This window comes from Sphaerodactylus townsendi, linkage group LG01 (genome assembly GCF_021028975.2).
Source record: "Sphaerodactylus townsendi isolate TG3544 linkage group LG01, MPM_Stown_v2.3, whole genome shotgun sequence".
NCBI classification, from domain to species: Eukaryota; Metazoa; Chordata; class Lepidosauria; order Squamata; family Sphaerodactylidae; genus Sphaerodactylus; species Sphaerodactylus townsendi.
The window spans coordinates 47,520,681-47,535,774 of NC_059425.1; the positions used below are offsets into that span (position 1 = coordinate 47,520,681).

The window sequence follows — 15,094 nt, forward strand, 5'->3', positions numbered from 1 at the left end:
AATGAAGTGAGTGTGTAACCTGCAGTTTTATTCAAGGAATTGATTTCGGTCTGCAGAATGCATTCAACTGTCCTTGTACTCAGAATTTCAAATGTGTGTTCTTTAGCATGGTTGTAGTGCATTACTTTATTGAGCCTCTGTGGGTCATAATGTCTGATGTGATCTGTGCTGACCGTATGATGTCCAGATGGCAGCAGATAGATTCCAAACCACTGAAGAATGGGAATACATTGTGTGAATTTAGGGCATGCTCTTGAAAGCCTGCTAAGCTGAGCAGATCTGGTCAATGCCTAGAGTGGAGGAATCCCATGTTTTTTTGCTTTTAGGTCAGAGGTGGGATCCAGTAGGTTCTCATCAGTTCCCGAGAGTGGGTTACTAATTATTTGTGTGTGCTGAGAGGTGGTAACTAATTGGATCCGCTTTTCCGTCTCTACGCCCTCGCCTCCCCTCTCTTCTTCTTTCTCGTAACCTCCGTTGGGCGGATTGGGCGACTGCCCAAGGCATGGGTATCTATATATGCTCACACACATAAAATTAAATATAAATGTATAAAAGTAAACTACATTAAACTACATACATACATACACAATCCATTGATGTCTTTTCCAAATTTGGCTCCCCTATATAACTTGGGGGCTGAATGTAATGGACTACTGAAGTGTGCTGTGCACTAAATAGCCCCAAATGTCCCAGCACTGTTAGTACCTAGCCTTAGTTTCTATATTCACAGGCACTTCCCCTTTCTTCTTTTCTTGTCTCTCTCTGTAGGTAAAGCGGGGGGGGGGGGGTTATCTCTTAACTCACTATAAAGGAAGCATTGAGCTGCTTTTCCAAGTGTGAGCCCCACTGAGTAGCTGCAATGCTCTTGGGCGGTCTGGTTTTTCTTCCTTTGCTCGTCCTTTTCTCCTCCCCTTCCCCCCTTTTAAAGTTTTTATCCTTCTGTCCTTTTCTACCTTCCCAATCTCCCCTCCAGCCTTTTTATTTGGGGGGGGAGGGAGGAGTTTTGGGGGTTTGCACAAGAACAGCTTTGTCTTTGCATCAATGAGCAGGAGTTTTTTAAAAGGCCCTTTCAAGCAGAAACACGTGCGCAGTCTCTCTAGTTGCAGTCCATGTATTGTGGGGTGTGTAGCTGTGTGTGAACACAAGCAAATCTATTCATTCTGGAACAATTCTAAATGAGAAAAATGGCTAGTATGTGACTAGACAAAACATACAAACCAGTAGCAAGGCAGACTTAAAGGAGATGATTTCCAGAGGGGTGACTATGTCAGTCTCTTGAAGCAAAAACAGAGACTCTTAAACCAGGTCTATGAAGGGTTGGAATATCCATTCCCGTAATTAATAAATGTGTCACATTAAATGTTCAAAGTGTCATGAGATGGTCACTGAAGAGGATAATGGGACCATGCTATTAAAATAAGCTTCCTGGATCTTCCTTGGTGTGTGGTGTGGAAGTGGTTTGGTTTGGCCTCCTGTTCAGTTCGTACAGATGGGGTAATTCTCAGAAGATTCCTCCAAAAATCTTTCAATCCTTTGCACCCTCATCTTTCCACAGGGACAGCAGCACATGATACTGGCAAATTAATTTGTGGATGTCCCATTGTGTACCTTTCTTTCCTGTAGAGTTGGGTCTGTCAGGGCCAGGCTTGGAGGTGTGAGCAGACATGTCCCCAGTCCAGACCTTGAGCATGCATTGTCCTTCTGAGGTTACTGTGCTGGAGCCTGGTATGGAGTTATTTGGAACATTCCTATTCCACCATTCTTCCCAAATTGGGTCCCTAAGGTGGCAAACAACAAAACATTAATACTTTAAAAATGTTAGAACAGTATTTAAAGTGACAAATCAGTGAGCTCTAGGACAAATCAAGCACAAACTGCTCCTAGAAGCTAAAATGACTAAACTGAGACTATCGTACTTTGATCATGTAATGAGAAAACAAGAAAAGACAATAATGCTAGGAAAAATTGTAGGCAGCCAGAAAAGAGGAAGACCCAGTATGAGATGGATTGGCTCTATAAAGGAAGCCACAGTCCTCAGTTTGCAAGACCTGAGCAAGGCTGTTAATGGTAGGACATTTTTTAGGACATTTAATTCATTTATTATATTAAATGAAATACCGTGCCCTTTCCTGGCTAACACCAGGCTCAGGCTGGCTTACACACATTGTCATTCATAGGGTATATATTTAAACAGTAAAAGCAAACAGCCATACTATACAAAATAATCACACAACTGGGGAAGGAGAAAATATTCCTGCTGTGACCAGACTCCTGGCCTTTACACCAGACCCTGTTAATCCAAAGGCTTTATACTTCTGGCCAACCACAGAGGCTGATGCTGCATGCTATTGTTCCTTTCTGAGCCTGAAGAGGGCACTGAAGTCTGACTGCAAACAGTCCCTCTGGGCTAAATCTGAGCCTTAGGCCGTTTCTGCATGGCACACTTATACCGGGTTACAATCGGTATCTTACAATCCAGGTCTGTTTTATCCTGGTTTCTCCCTTTGCATGGCTGCCTGTCTCTGTGAAGGAATGGAGTGAAGACCGGGAGGAAAAAATCCAGTTTGTTTGCACAAGCCCAGATCCTTTGTATGTACATTGCAAGTGTATCCGCGCATGTGCAAATATCCCTGGTGTCCTGCGTTCTGAATGGCCGGTATTTTTGGAGTAGCGGCAGGAGAAAATGCAGTCCCCCTTTTTCCAGACCTCAACATGGCAAGTGCTAGCAAAAAATGATGGGGCACAGCATCACATCACATTCCTACTCACGTTCTCATATTTTTGGGGAAAACAAGAGAGTCTCCCCCCCCCCCCATCCCGATATACCCATTAACATTTGGCTCAAAGTGCACATCCCCCTAGCTATACGCTCTGAGCAACCAATGGTCGGCAGCTCAGCAGAGTTGAAAACTGACATGACGTCAGGTGGGGAGGTTGGGGGGTAGGCAATGGGGCAGGGAGATCAGGCAGTTGGGCAGGGAAAATAAACTGGTTCTGCTGCCATGGTGTTTTGCTCCCATGGTAGCGGGTTCACTGCAAGATTTTAAAAAAGAATCACCACATTGGCAATTTTTGTAAATCCCGGGATGAGGGAAATATTGCAGGACAAACCCGCTTTAGGACAAGGAACTGTGCAAACATCTTGGCCAAACCGGGATATTTCCCTTGCTCAACCCGGGATAGTTGGACCGTGCAGAAACTACCTTAGGCAACAAGGTTCTTCATTCAGATGCTTGAGTCCTTGACTGTGGATAGTTAATTTTCTCTCGTGCAGCCATCTATCCTATGGGGATGGATACAGAAGCTGCAGCTCTGCCCAGTTCCTTGATGGAAGTCACCCTGCTCTTTATGGGTAGGAAAAGCCATCGCAATCTACTGGTACTGTGTCATTCTCAGTGGCTCTTGGTCACTGTGCGATATGGTATCATGGACTGTTACTTTGTCTCTTCCCTCACCCAGGAATTTGGAAGTGATGAGGCAGCAGTCTGCAGAGATGGATTGTGTCAGTTTCAAGTGTGTAGGTGGTCCAGCTGTAACTGCAGTCAGTTTATGAGTATCACTCCTGATAAGCAATTAAAACTGAATCTGTGAAGCCGTGCTGCACCAGTCTTGTAAATAATTTTACAAAAATTAGTAGTGGCCAGAAATTATCACCAAGCTTCCTTGTCTTCCTTTGCTAACTGTGTAAGTCCTTAAAAGAAAAAAAGGAAGCCTCCCCCTCCCCCCCCTCACAAATTTGGTGAATTTTTATGTCTGATCACCAAGAGGTGATTCTTTCTCACCACAAAGCTCTCCACAGATTTGCACGGCACAGTAGTTGGTTCTTTGAAAATGGGCTCCTTGACTGCCCTTCTGATAGAATTGACAGAGTACTCACGATCGGCCCTGGTTAGTACAGATGAGAGGCCGCCAAGTCCAGAGTTGCTATGTAGAGGCAGGCAGTGGCAAACTGCCTCTTTGTCTCTTGCCTTGAAAACCCTAGGGGCTGCTGCGAGTTGGCTGCAACTTAACTCCACTTCCCACACCTAACCACTTCTTCAGTCCCTGGTTTTTCCTGACCACAGTGACTGAAGTACATATGTGTACAGAATAACAGCCTGTTCTTGCCCTTCCTTTGGGACAGGCAGTTGTCGCCCTACCCTGATGAATACTGTGTCGGTGGTGGGTGGCAGACTCTCTCTTTAGCAGAAAGGAGTCTGCAGCTGAGATAATGGAAAGTTAATTTTCCCGACTATGCACCATTATCACATGCTCATCCTAATTCCATCTACACAGATCTCTGTGCCAGGGCTGGAGAGGAATGGGGGCAGGCGCCTGCTACCCAGTCCTCCCCTTTTTCCCCCTCCTCTGACGGAGCTGGGAAGGGTGCTCTGGATTGGTTGTCTCTGTCCAAAATGGGCTGCCTTTCCTTTTTTAGATATTAGCGGAGCTGTGAATTCCTTGTTTCTGGCAGAGTATCAGATCAGGAGCCTGGAGAAGCACGTGGGAGGGCCGGCCTTTCCAGTCTGCTTGGGGGTGGTCAGAACTCTGACAACATAACTACAGTAACCCTTTCCAGACTTGTAGGTGAACCAAGGGACTGAGTTGCCGGGCAATTCATGTAGTGAAGTGGCTTTTAATTTGGTGTAAGACCTACTGTGCTTCTTAAAAAGCAAGATCTTTTCAGCATTCTAATGTGACCGAGAACCTGGCGTGCTTTTTTCAGATAGGATCAAGTTTGGTTCTCAGTGGCAGTGTCAGGGAGCACACCAAGAACCCGTTCGCATGATATCCTAGAGTGCACTGTTTTACTACTTTACATGATTGCCATTTCCTTTAGTGGAATAATGTAAAGGCATTTTTTTTCTAGTTTGGTGTAGTGCTAAGAGAATTAGGCTAAGATCTGGGAGAGTTAGGTTCAAGTCCCCTCTTTGCACAAAGTTCATTGAACGATGTTGGGCCAGTCACTTTCTTACTTTATTCTACCTCACAGGGCTGATGGGCATCTTTCTGCTATGCAATAATAAGGGTTGTGCCTGATTCCTTTGCAATGGGCTCAAATATGTTCAAAAGTTGCAGAACTCCACTTGTGTATGTTGTATCTGAATCTGTTCCTTAGCCATAGTAGTTAGCAGAAGAAGGTCTTCATAGTTTTCAAGGCTCTTTTCTTGTTTTCATGTTTTCATTTATCCTAGCCATGTTCCAAAATGGAAATGCTCATAATTACTAATAGTTTGTCATGACTCTTCCTGTGCCTCTGCCTGTACTATGCATGTGTCTGGAAGCTGATCCTTGCATCTCCTTCCAGGTTCACATGTAAAGCTGTAAGTGTAAGGAATTCCATAGAAGCAGAAATAAAAGGTTCTTTGGTGTAAAAGACCGTTTATTCAGACATCTTAGAAAGCTCAAGTACACGCAGTGGCAGGAATAAGATCTCCTGCCAGAAACACAGGTTATAACTCTGTCCATCCCATCCCCCCTCCCGGATTCTCATGGGAACGAAGGCCTCATCTCCCTCGCAGAGATAAGGTCTCCGCCGGAGAAGCTGGCCCATCGCCCGGGCTGTGGAATGTAGTCAAGGCCAGGCGGCTGCCCCTCTCATCAACACCATTGAATCCTTTACACTCTGCCTCCCTTAAAGAAGACCCCTCCCCCCCAGGTTTGTGCGGAAAGGCGCGGTGGAAAGCAGAAATAAGGGCGGGGGCGTCGATATTTTCGGAATAAACCCATTGATTATACCCAGAGGAATACCCCACCCAAGAGACTAAATATTGTAAGCGTTTGCGATTAAAGCGAGAGTCCAGGATGGCGTCAATTTCGTAATGCTTGTGGCCATCAATAATAGTCGGTGGGGGTCTCTCCGGCGGGTCGTGCCAGGCATCGGAAACGGGAGCCTCCTTGAGCAAACTGGAATGGAAGACAGGATGAATGTTACTAAGAGAGTTAGGCAAATCCAATCGGGCAGTGACATCATTAATCACTTTAGTAATCTGGAAAGGTCCCACGAATCTTTTGCCTAGTTTAGAAAATTTATGCACGTCTCTGAGATTTTTGGTAGACAAATACACCCAGGCACCCACACGCAGAGGGAAATCCGAGCGGTGCTTATCCGCTTGCAGTTTTTGGGAGTCTTTAGCCTGTTGTAAGGCAGTCTGGACCGTTTTCCACCCCTCGGCCAGAGATGAAATCCATTGTTGAAACTCTGGAGGATCCAATGCTTCCGCAGGTAGTTGCGGCAACGGCGGGAAGGAGCGACCAGACACAATTTCGAAGGGGTTTTTTTTTGTACTGCTATGAACCGCATTGTTATAGGCGTACTCCGCAAACGGAATTAGCTCGCACCAATTGTCTTGGTGGTAGTTGGTGTAACAACGTAAATACTGCTCTAGGGTTCTGTTCGTTCTCTCCGACTCACCGTCACTTTGAACGTGGTAGGGGGCGGCAACCGCCGGGGCGGCCCCTAACAACCCTAGAAAAGCTTTCCAGAACTTTGAAATGAATTGGGGGCCGCGGTTGGAGACCACCTTAACGGGGGCGGAGTGCAGACGGTAAACATGCTGAATGAACAGACGAGCTAACTTAGGAGCGGAGGGGATGGAAGCACATGGAATAAAATGGGCTTGTTTAGAAAATAAGTCCACCACCACCCACAAGACCGTGTTGCCATGACTTTCTGGCAAATCTGTAATAAAATCCATGGAGATGACTTCCCAGGGGCGGGAGGCCACCGGGAGAGGTTTCAACAGACCATGGGGCTTTCCCGGAACGTTCTTGGCTTCTGCACAAATAGAGCAACCTTTAATATACGCCTCAATGTCCTTGCGCATCGCGCGCCACCAGAATTGACGGCGGGCCAAATGCAGAGTTTTTAGAAAGCCAAAATGTCCAGCCGAGCGGGCATCATGGCAGGCTTCAAGAACCTGCTTGCGAAGGGGGGGAGGCACGTACCAACAATCCCCCCGCCGCCAAACGCCATTCTCCAAACGCAATTGGGAGTCGCCTTCCTCCGCCGGAGGCTCGCGTCGCCCCGCCTCCTCAAGTTCCCGTAGGAAGGGAGAGACCAGGCTGGGAATGGGCGGAGAAGGAGGAGTGGATGTCTGAGATCGGGTGACAGCCAGCCCTAATTGGGAGGGGGAGAGAACAGTGCGCGGAATGTCCCGTAAGCTGGCTCCACCCCCCTCCCCGGGTAGGCGCGAGAGCGCATCAGCCAGTTTATTGGTTTTTCCGGGGAAAAAATGGACCGTGAAAGAGAAACGAGAAAAGAAATCGGCCCAACGAAGCTGCTTCGCGGACATCTTGAGGGGGGTGGAGAGGGCGGCCAAGTTCTTGTGATCCGACCAAACTTGAAAGGGGTGTTTAGCCCCCTCCAGCCAGTGGCGCCAAGTGGAGAGTGCTACTTTAATGGCCGCAGTCTCTTTATCCCCCACAGTCCAGTTGAGTTCAGCACCGGAGAATTTCTTTGATAAATAAGCACACAGAACCAGCCTATCATCTTTATTTCTCTGCAACAGGGCTGCCCCAAGCGCTTTGTCCGAGGCATCCACGTGAACCACAAACGGGAGATCTGGGTCAGGGTGTTTTAGGATAGGTTCGGTGGTAAAAGCAGACTTTAAAAGCTGAAAGGCTGTCTGACATTCTTCGGACCAGGAAAGGGGGGCCCCGGGCTTGGCGGACAGTGGATCTCTACCCTTAGTGCGTAAGAGGTCTGTGAGAGGGAGAGTCAGTTCAGCGAATTGGGGTATAAAGTCACGATAGAAATTAGCAAAACCTAGAAACGATTGGAGTTCTTTTCGGTTGGTGGGGGCCGGCCATTGGAGGACCGCATCAATCTTAGCAGGATCCATTTTTAGGCCCTCGGGCGAGATCCGGTAACCCAAATAGTCAATAGAGGTTTGGTGGAAACAGCACTTGGAAAGTTTGGCAAAGAGGGAGTTGTCGAGCAAACGTTTCAATACTTCCCGAACCAATGCTTCATGCTCCTCCATGGTTTGTGAATAAATTAAAACGTCATCTAAGTACACCACTACTCCCTTGTACAATAAATCATGGAGAACTTCGTTGATAAGGGCCATAAAAGCTCCGGGGGCCCCACTTAACCCGAATGGCATTATTAAGTATTCAAACTGACCAAACTTTGTGTTAAATGCAGTCAAGTGTTCATAGCCTTCAGCAATTCTGACCCTGTAGTAAGCTTCTCTCAAGTCCAACTTAGTAAAGATGCGTCCTTTGCCCAATGCGTCTAAAAGGTCCTTGATCAAAGGCAAAGGGTACTTATTGGACAGGGAGACTGCATTGAGACCTCGGTAATCTGTGCAGAGCCGTAAAGACCCATCTTTCTTTTTTACAAACAATACAGGAGCAGCATGTGTGTGTTTGGTAGCCCGCCGTATGAACCCGCGAGCGAGGTTCTTGTCTAAGAAGGCACGAAGTTCCTTCTCCTCATTGGGACTCATGCGGTAGATTCTACCTTTGGGCAGTTGCGCCCCTGGCTGTATTACGATTTTGCAGTCAGTGTCTCTATGGGGTGGCAACTGATCGCATTCTTGCTCCTGAAACACTCTGGCTAGATCTTGGTACGCCGGTGGGATGCCGGTAGAATCGGGAGCAATCGCTGATGAAGCCAGGGGGGGGTGTGTGTCAGGAGAAGTCGAGTTTTCCCCCCAATTCATGTGTTCCCCGCAGGGAGGGTCAGTGAATTCCAAGATCCTTTCTTTCCAAAGGAATTTTGGTTCATGTAACAACAACCATGGCATGCCCAGAACTATGGAGTGTTTGGCCACTGGCGCCAGAATAAAACTAATTTTCTCCCAATGGTCGGCGCAGCGGAGGAGAACCGGTTGCGTTTTGAACTGGGCCGGTCCTTCGCTCCCGAGAGGACTGCCGTCCATTTGGGTGAATGGTATGGGCTTAGCCAGGGGGACTTGGTCTAGACCTAGCTCCTCCGCCACCTGGGGCCGCATTAAGCAATGGGAGCAGCCAGAATCCACAAGGGCTGAGGCTATAATACGAGTATGCTTAGCGGGGTTGGCCAGAAACGCTTGGATTGTAATGGGAGCGCTGCCTTCACTCACCGCGTCTGGAGTCGAACCCATGTCCATGGGGGCTCACGAAAGGCAAACAGCTGCTTCTCCCTCCTCCGGGTCGCCTTCGATGACTGCCTTAGACGAGCCCGTTGGGGGCGGCCCTGATTTGCGTGGTGGCTTGGCAGATGGGGTGCGCGCGGCCGGAGCGGTTGGTTTCTGTTTTTTCGGACAGTTGGCGGCTAGATGACCTGGACCTCCGCAGTAAAGACACAATCCCAGTCGGCGACGGCGCTCGGAGGTGGTCTCGGTAGGGGCGGCTGGGCTTGGCTTGGTGGACGCAGTGGCAGGCTTCGGGCGTGGGCGGCCTCCGGCACGAGCGTACTCTAAGCGAGACGCCACCTGGGATCCCAATTCAATCCAATCAGCAATAGTGCGGGGGACCCGAATTAAAAACACCGTTTCACGCAGCTTGCCGTCGACAGCATCCGAGAAGTATTCGCATTTCATGCGCTCAGGCCACTCAGGAGGGAGTCGAGCAGCCGCCGCACGAAATTCACGGGCGAATTCTGCAAATGAGCGGTTGCCTTGCTGAATAGTTTTGATGGTGCGGATAGCTTCATTTTCAGCACCCGGATCTTGGAAGCGAGCCCTTAAGGCTTGGAGGAACGCGGGCACCGTGCGAGTATCTTCATCCTGCAGGTTCAACAGAGTCACAAACCAGTCGGCTGCTGCCCCATCCAGGACTGAGCCGATGTCCCGTATTTTTTCGCGCTCAGACCGGTATAAATCATCATAGTCCTCCATGTGGGCATCGAGTTGCAAGATGAAGTAGGGAAGTTTGGAAGCGGTCCCATCGAAATGGGCAGGTATTGGAGGTCTGTAGTAACCCCTCTCCACGGCCCTTGGCGCCCGCAGGGGCGGCGGTTGCGCAGGTTGAGCGGGTTGAGGCAGCGGTTGCGCAGGGGGGGCCGGAATCGGGGGAGGTATCAACGCCGGTGCCGCTGGTGTTCCGGTGGGAGCCGGTCCTTGGAAGGTGGCTGGACCCAGCAGCGTCGCCCCTCTGGTGCCGGCTGTACCCGTGACAGCGTAGACTCCAGCTTGGGTTGTCCTGGTCTGCTGCTTCTTCAGTTCCCTCTCCAAGGCAGCCAGCTCTCTCTCCTTGCGAGTCAATGCATCTTGGTGCGCATGCAAAGCTGCTTTCTCTCGTTCCAATTTAGCCAGTTCGTCCCGTTGAACAGCTGCAGTAAGTTCACTTTGTGTACGCAAGGCCTGAACACTTTCGCGTTGACGCTGTAAGTTCAGTTTGGAGTGTTCCAGGACTTTATCATGGACTGATAGATTCTGCGCATATTGCCGTTGGAGCGCATCTTTGGCACGGTCCAATTCGAGTTGGACTTCTTTGCGCTGCTGCTCCCGGTCTCTCTGCAGGTTTTCACGCTCTTGCTGCAGCTGTTCCCGTTCCTCTTCCCAAAGCTGGCGTTCACGGGCCCACGCTTCTTGGGCATCTCGCAGTCGGCCCACTTCCTCAGCCCAGCTCTCTTTCGATGGGAGAGGGAACAGATCCGGCTGGGAGTGCAGGCTTTCTCCGGACTCCTCGTCGTCTGGACGCGAGACATCGTGCCCACCGGTAGCTCCACGGGGCATCTCAGGTGCAGCCGCTGGTCCGGGATCAGGGGGGTCCGATCGGAAGACGGTACGGATACCCCTCCCAATCCCTGGTATAGTCCCAGTGTCACCGGTGGTCTTCGGACGGGCCCCAGTGCTATGCCACGGTGGGTCTTTGGGAGCATCACCAAAATACGAGTCCAGGAATCGTTCAATGGACTCCTGGGTTGCCGCATGAAAGGTGGTCAGGCCCGTCTCCTCCGTGACAGGTTGCATCTGAGGTTTGTAATCCATACGAAAACGGGTAGATATCCGATCCACAGGCGCTCGATCCATAGACAGCGCCCCAAACGACTCATGTAAGTCCCCATGGTCGTCTTCGCGTCCCTCGTTCCAACGGAGTAAAGGAAGACTTGTGCTGATACGAGGACGGGAAAGAGTCACCAGCGAGACCCGTTCTCCCGCCGGTTCCTCCAGATCCAGAAGGGAAAGGTCGGAGCCCTCTTTGGGGGCTACCGCACCTTCCACAGAAACGTTCAACCTCTCCATGCCGAGACACCAGAGGTCCACTGCACTAGGAATATAGATGAATTAGGATTCCTGCCACAATGTAAGGAATTCCATAGAAGCAGAAATAAAAGGTTCTTTGGTGTAAAAGACCGTTTATTCAGACATCTTAGAAAGCTCAAGTACACGCAGTGGCAGGAATAAGATCTCCCGCCAGAAACACAGGTTATAACTCTGTCCATCCCATCCCCCCTCCCGGATTCTCATGGGAACGAAGGCCTCATCTCCCTCGCAGAGATAAGGTCTCCGCCGGAGAAGCTGGCCCATCGCCCGGGCTGTGGAATGTAGTCAAGGCCAGGCGGCTGCCCCTCTCATCAACACCATTGAATCCTTTACAGTAAGAAGACATCAAAGTAGCCATTCCCATATTTCAAAAATATGTATGTATTAGATTAATATCCCCTCCCTCCTGCAAGATGCTCTGGGCAGTGAACATGAGGTTTTCCTAGTTGTAGTGACTGTCCTAAGAACACCCAGTTGTGAGGAGATTTTTTTTTGTTATTTAGTCATACCACTAAACCAGTGGCTCAGAAGTCACATATGGGTCTTTGACATGGCACCGGCTCTTACGACCACTGGTCCCCAATGTAGCACCTACCATACCTTCCAGAAAAGTAAACAAGACCATTTCCCAGTAAAGCTTGTGGTTGCCAGCTGGCTCCCACCTTCAAACCGCCACCATCACAGAGACTGGAAAAAGGGTAAGCTGTGAGCCTCCCTGAGTTGCTGTGCCTCATGCTCTGAAGAGAGAAGGAAAGTACAGAAGGAAACCTTTCCCCTCAGTCCAGAGGCACATGGATTGGCTAACATTCAACAGTAGTAGAAAGAGAAACAGCCATTCATTGCCTCCCAGAAGTAGTCTGGTAATATAAAAGGTGTGTGTTTGTTTATTTATTAAATCGTTTGCATCTTGCTTTTCATCTTTGTTCAAAGTGGTTATAGTGATATTTTAAATATTGCCAGTTCTATCTTACATTATTGTTTATGTACGTTTGGTGGGATGATGCTGAGGGCGTAATGTAATGATGTGGCTCCTTTGGTTGATGGTAATTGCAAATATGGCTCTCTGCAAGCCATGGAGTGGGTACCACTGCACTAAACTGTGTTCTCTATATGGCTGCTGATTCCTGTTTACTGTAGGAGGAAACAGGAAATCTCACCTGTCCTTTCTCCTGCTGAAAGGTATTAGAATGGAGGTGAATTCTGATAGTATTCTGTTGCCCAGGGAATGGTCCCCCCCCCCCCCATTTTTAGCTCTGGATGATTTGTATGGGAAGTCAGACTTTCACAGGGATGTTGACAATATATTTCTGAATTCCACTCTGATTTTTTGGCACAGTGTGCATTCTGAACATGTTCTAATTTTGGCATCAGCCATTCCTAATAGCAGGTGCTTTGCAAACAAAGAAGGGCCCCCAGTTTTTCTCTCTTGAAGAAAGTATCTTTTCCTCCCCCACTCACTCCCCAGCAAAGCTTTGATGTTAAAACCGAGTTAAAACCATACCTTTTTCACTCCTGAAAAAGTTGAAGGTTTGCCTTTTTATTAGTGGATCTTGGAATGCCTTGTGCTTAGCAAACAGAGAGGTATTGGGGCTGCATTGGAGGCTCTCCCCCACGCAAAAAAAGCGATTGCCTTGCAGGCCAGACACAATTTGTGCTCCCCACTAATCCTTATTTTATGGGTAGAGGCAGAATTCTGCCTCTACTGTCATGCGGAGTTTGGGAGGTATTGAAATTGCCTCTGAAGTGGAATGCAACTGCAGGGGCAGACCCACTGCCTCTCTCACTAAGTCTGGACAAAGAAAGCCATGTCCCTTTCATACTTTGGAAGTGGGGGATTCTTACTTTGTTAATCATAGTGAACAAATTTGTGGGTTCCTTCCCTTCTTAACCTAGCTCTAGATTGTTGTCGATAGTTGTAGTGATTTTGCTTTTGTGAATAGATATCGTGTGCATTTTTCGATGTATTTTCCTCCTCAGATACAGACATAACCCCAATGCAATAGAGAAATTTCATGATTGGCAAGAATTCCCACCTTTTCCTATGCAAGTGTATATCAGGAGAAATCTTACTTCCCTGTTTGAAAGATGGATGGTTCGGGGGGAAAGAAACAGTGGAGGCAGTTGTCTCCACTATGAGCAGAGTTGTTCAGTATAGAATCAAGATTCCTTACCAAGGAAAATTGAATTGTGTTATTTTGCTCCTGGTTAAACAAAAATAGAAAAATGTGCTCTTGTGTCCGATGATTTAGAAACTTGCTTTAAACAAAGATTTGCAGGAAGCTGAACTCTGACAGTTCTGAATGGTACCTTTCTGACAATGGGAACCCCTCTGATGCTTATTGAGTATGTTGGATAGTAATGAAATCCCTTTGATGTTAGATTGTCTCCTTCTAAGAACTATTCTAAAATGCGCTTCAAATCCTTCCCCCTTCTCTCTCTGTTCCCCATGTGCAGTGCAACAATTTTGTTTTCTCTGATTTATTTCCATGCATGTGATTGATGATAAGTTGGGCTAATTTGAATGCCTTTACAAGCAAGAGCCCCTGTTTTGCTCAGCTTTAAATAAAAACGTTGCTAGTCCCAATAATAGCAATTTACCAAAGCTCTGTGTTACAGCAGATGTACAGACATCCTGCCTGTATATACATAATACCTCTTTGCAAGAAACAGCCAAAGTACATTCACATGACAAATGAAACCTGGGATGAGTAAAACCTGCGTAAATGTGGGTCCTCAATTGCATGTGCAGCTGTTGAGTTGAAAATATCATGAGAATTATACAATATATTATATATAAAGCACAATCAAGTGGATGCTGTACATGGATTGTTCGTCTCTGCATTGCAATTTCTGAACAGGGCTTAAGTCTGATCACAATAACACAATTATTATTGAACCCATTGGCAGCTGTAAACAACCCCTCCACACTCACTAAAAGGACATCTGCATGGTTTACAGCACGCTGCTGTGTGACAGGTTTGATGCTCCTTACCTTTTAAAATGGGGTCTGTGTTTCAAGGCCTGGTGTGGAGGAGCTCTAGCCACCCCAAACTCACCATAAGAGGGGGTGCCAAGTGATTTAGCACTCACTATCTTGGTGGAACTTTTGCTGACTCTTGTTACACCATCATGGGGTAGGCTCTTAAATAACAATGACTTGCTCAAAGCCTGATATAAAAAAATAATTGCCTGACTAGCTCAGATCAATAAAAGAAATGTAGCCACTGCTCCAGTCCACTGCTTCTTGGCCCTCGTTACCTGGTCACAGTGCTGCAGTGAAAGCAAAATATGTGATGGGCAAAATATCTTTTAAAAACAATCCTTAGTTTAGCAGGCTGGAGTTTAGCTTCCAAGGCTGCCCCCACTCTAAGCCAGCTTGGTTTCTTGACCCACAGTTCGCAGATATCCAAGCATCCCTTGCTTGTTCATTTCTGTCATCCTGACTCTCTTTCTTTGGCTAAACCTTATGGGACTGGGGGGGGGGGTGCAGCACCCTGAGTGTGCACCATTGGGGTCATGTGGGGGTGCAGAAAAAACCCACACCGCCTCACCAGGTCCGGCAGAAGCTGCGGCCAGGTCCGGCAGAAGCACTGCTGGGTGCCTCTGCCTGCCCCTGCCCCACCAGACAGTCCCCGCAGCCCGGAGCAGCTGCCCCTACCTGCCCCCCCCTTATCTTAGTTCAGCTGGCTGCTCTTTGCAGGCTGGGCTGCTGGCTGAATTAAGGTAAGGGGAGGGGGGTGCCATTTTGCCCTGGGCACCATCCCCCGCAAAAAACTGCACCAAGGCTGTCTCTCAGTTTGGACAATATGTCGCTGTAGGGAACCTTCAGATTGTTCCTTTGTCTGCCTGTTATCCCCTCTGCTCAAGGTGATTGTCGCTTCTCCAGTAGCTGATCTTTGAATCTTTCTTCCTGAGCC

The 15,094-nt window shown here is 48.3% G+C and overlaps 1 protein-coding gene and 1 long non-coding RNA gene across 2 annotated transcripts in view; one reads left to right on the plus strand and one right to left on the minus strand.

The window, feature by feature from the left end:
• SRF (serum response factor) overlaps positions 1-15,094 on the plus strand; it is a 79,588-nt gene that overhangs the window by 41,097 nt on the left and 23,397 nt on the right. The gene's annotated exons all lie outside the window — the stretch shown is intronic.
• LOC125425065 lies at positions 329-13,815 on the minus strand. Its single transcript, XR_007243316.1, has 3 exons — positions 13,803-13,815; positions 3,655-3,658; positions 329-447 (listed from the first exon to the last, which is right to left on the minus strand). It is a non-coding gene; the product is annotated as an uncharacterized LOC125425065 (long non-coding RNA).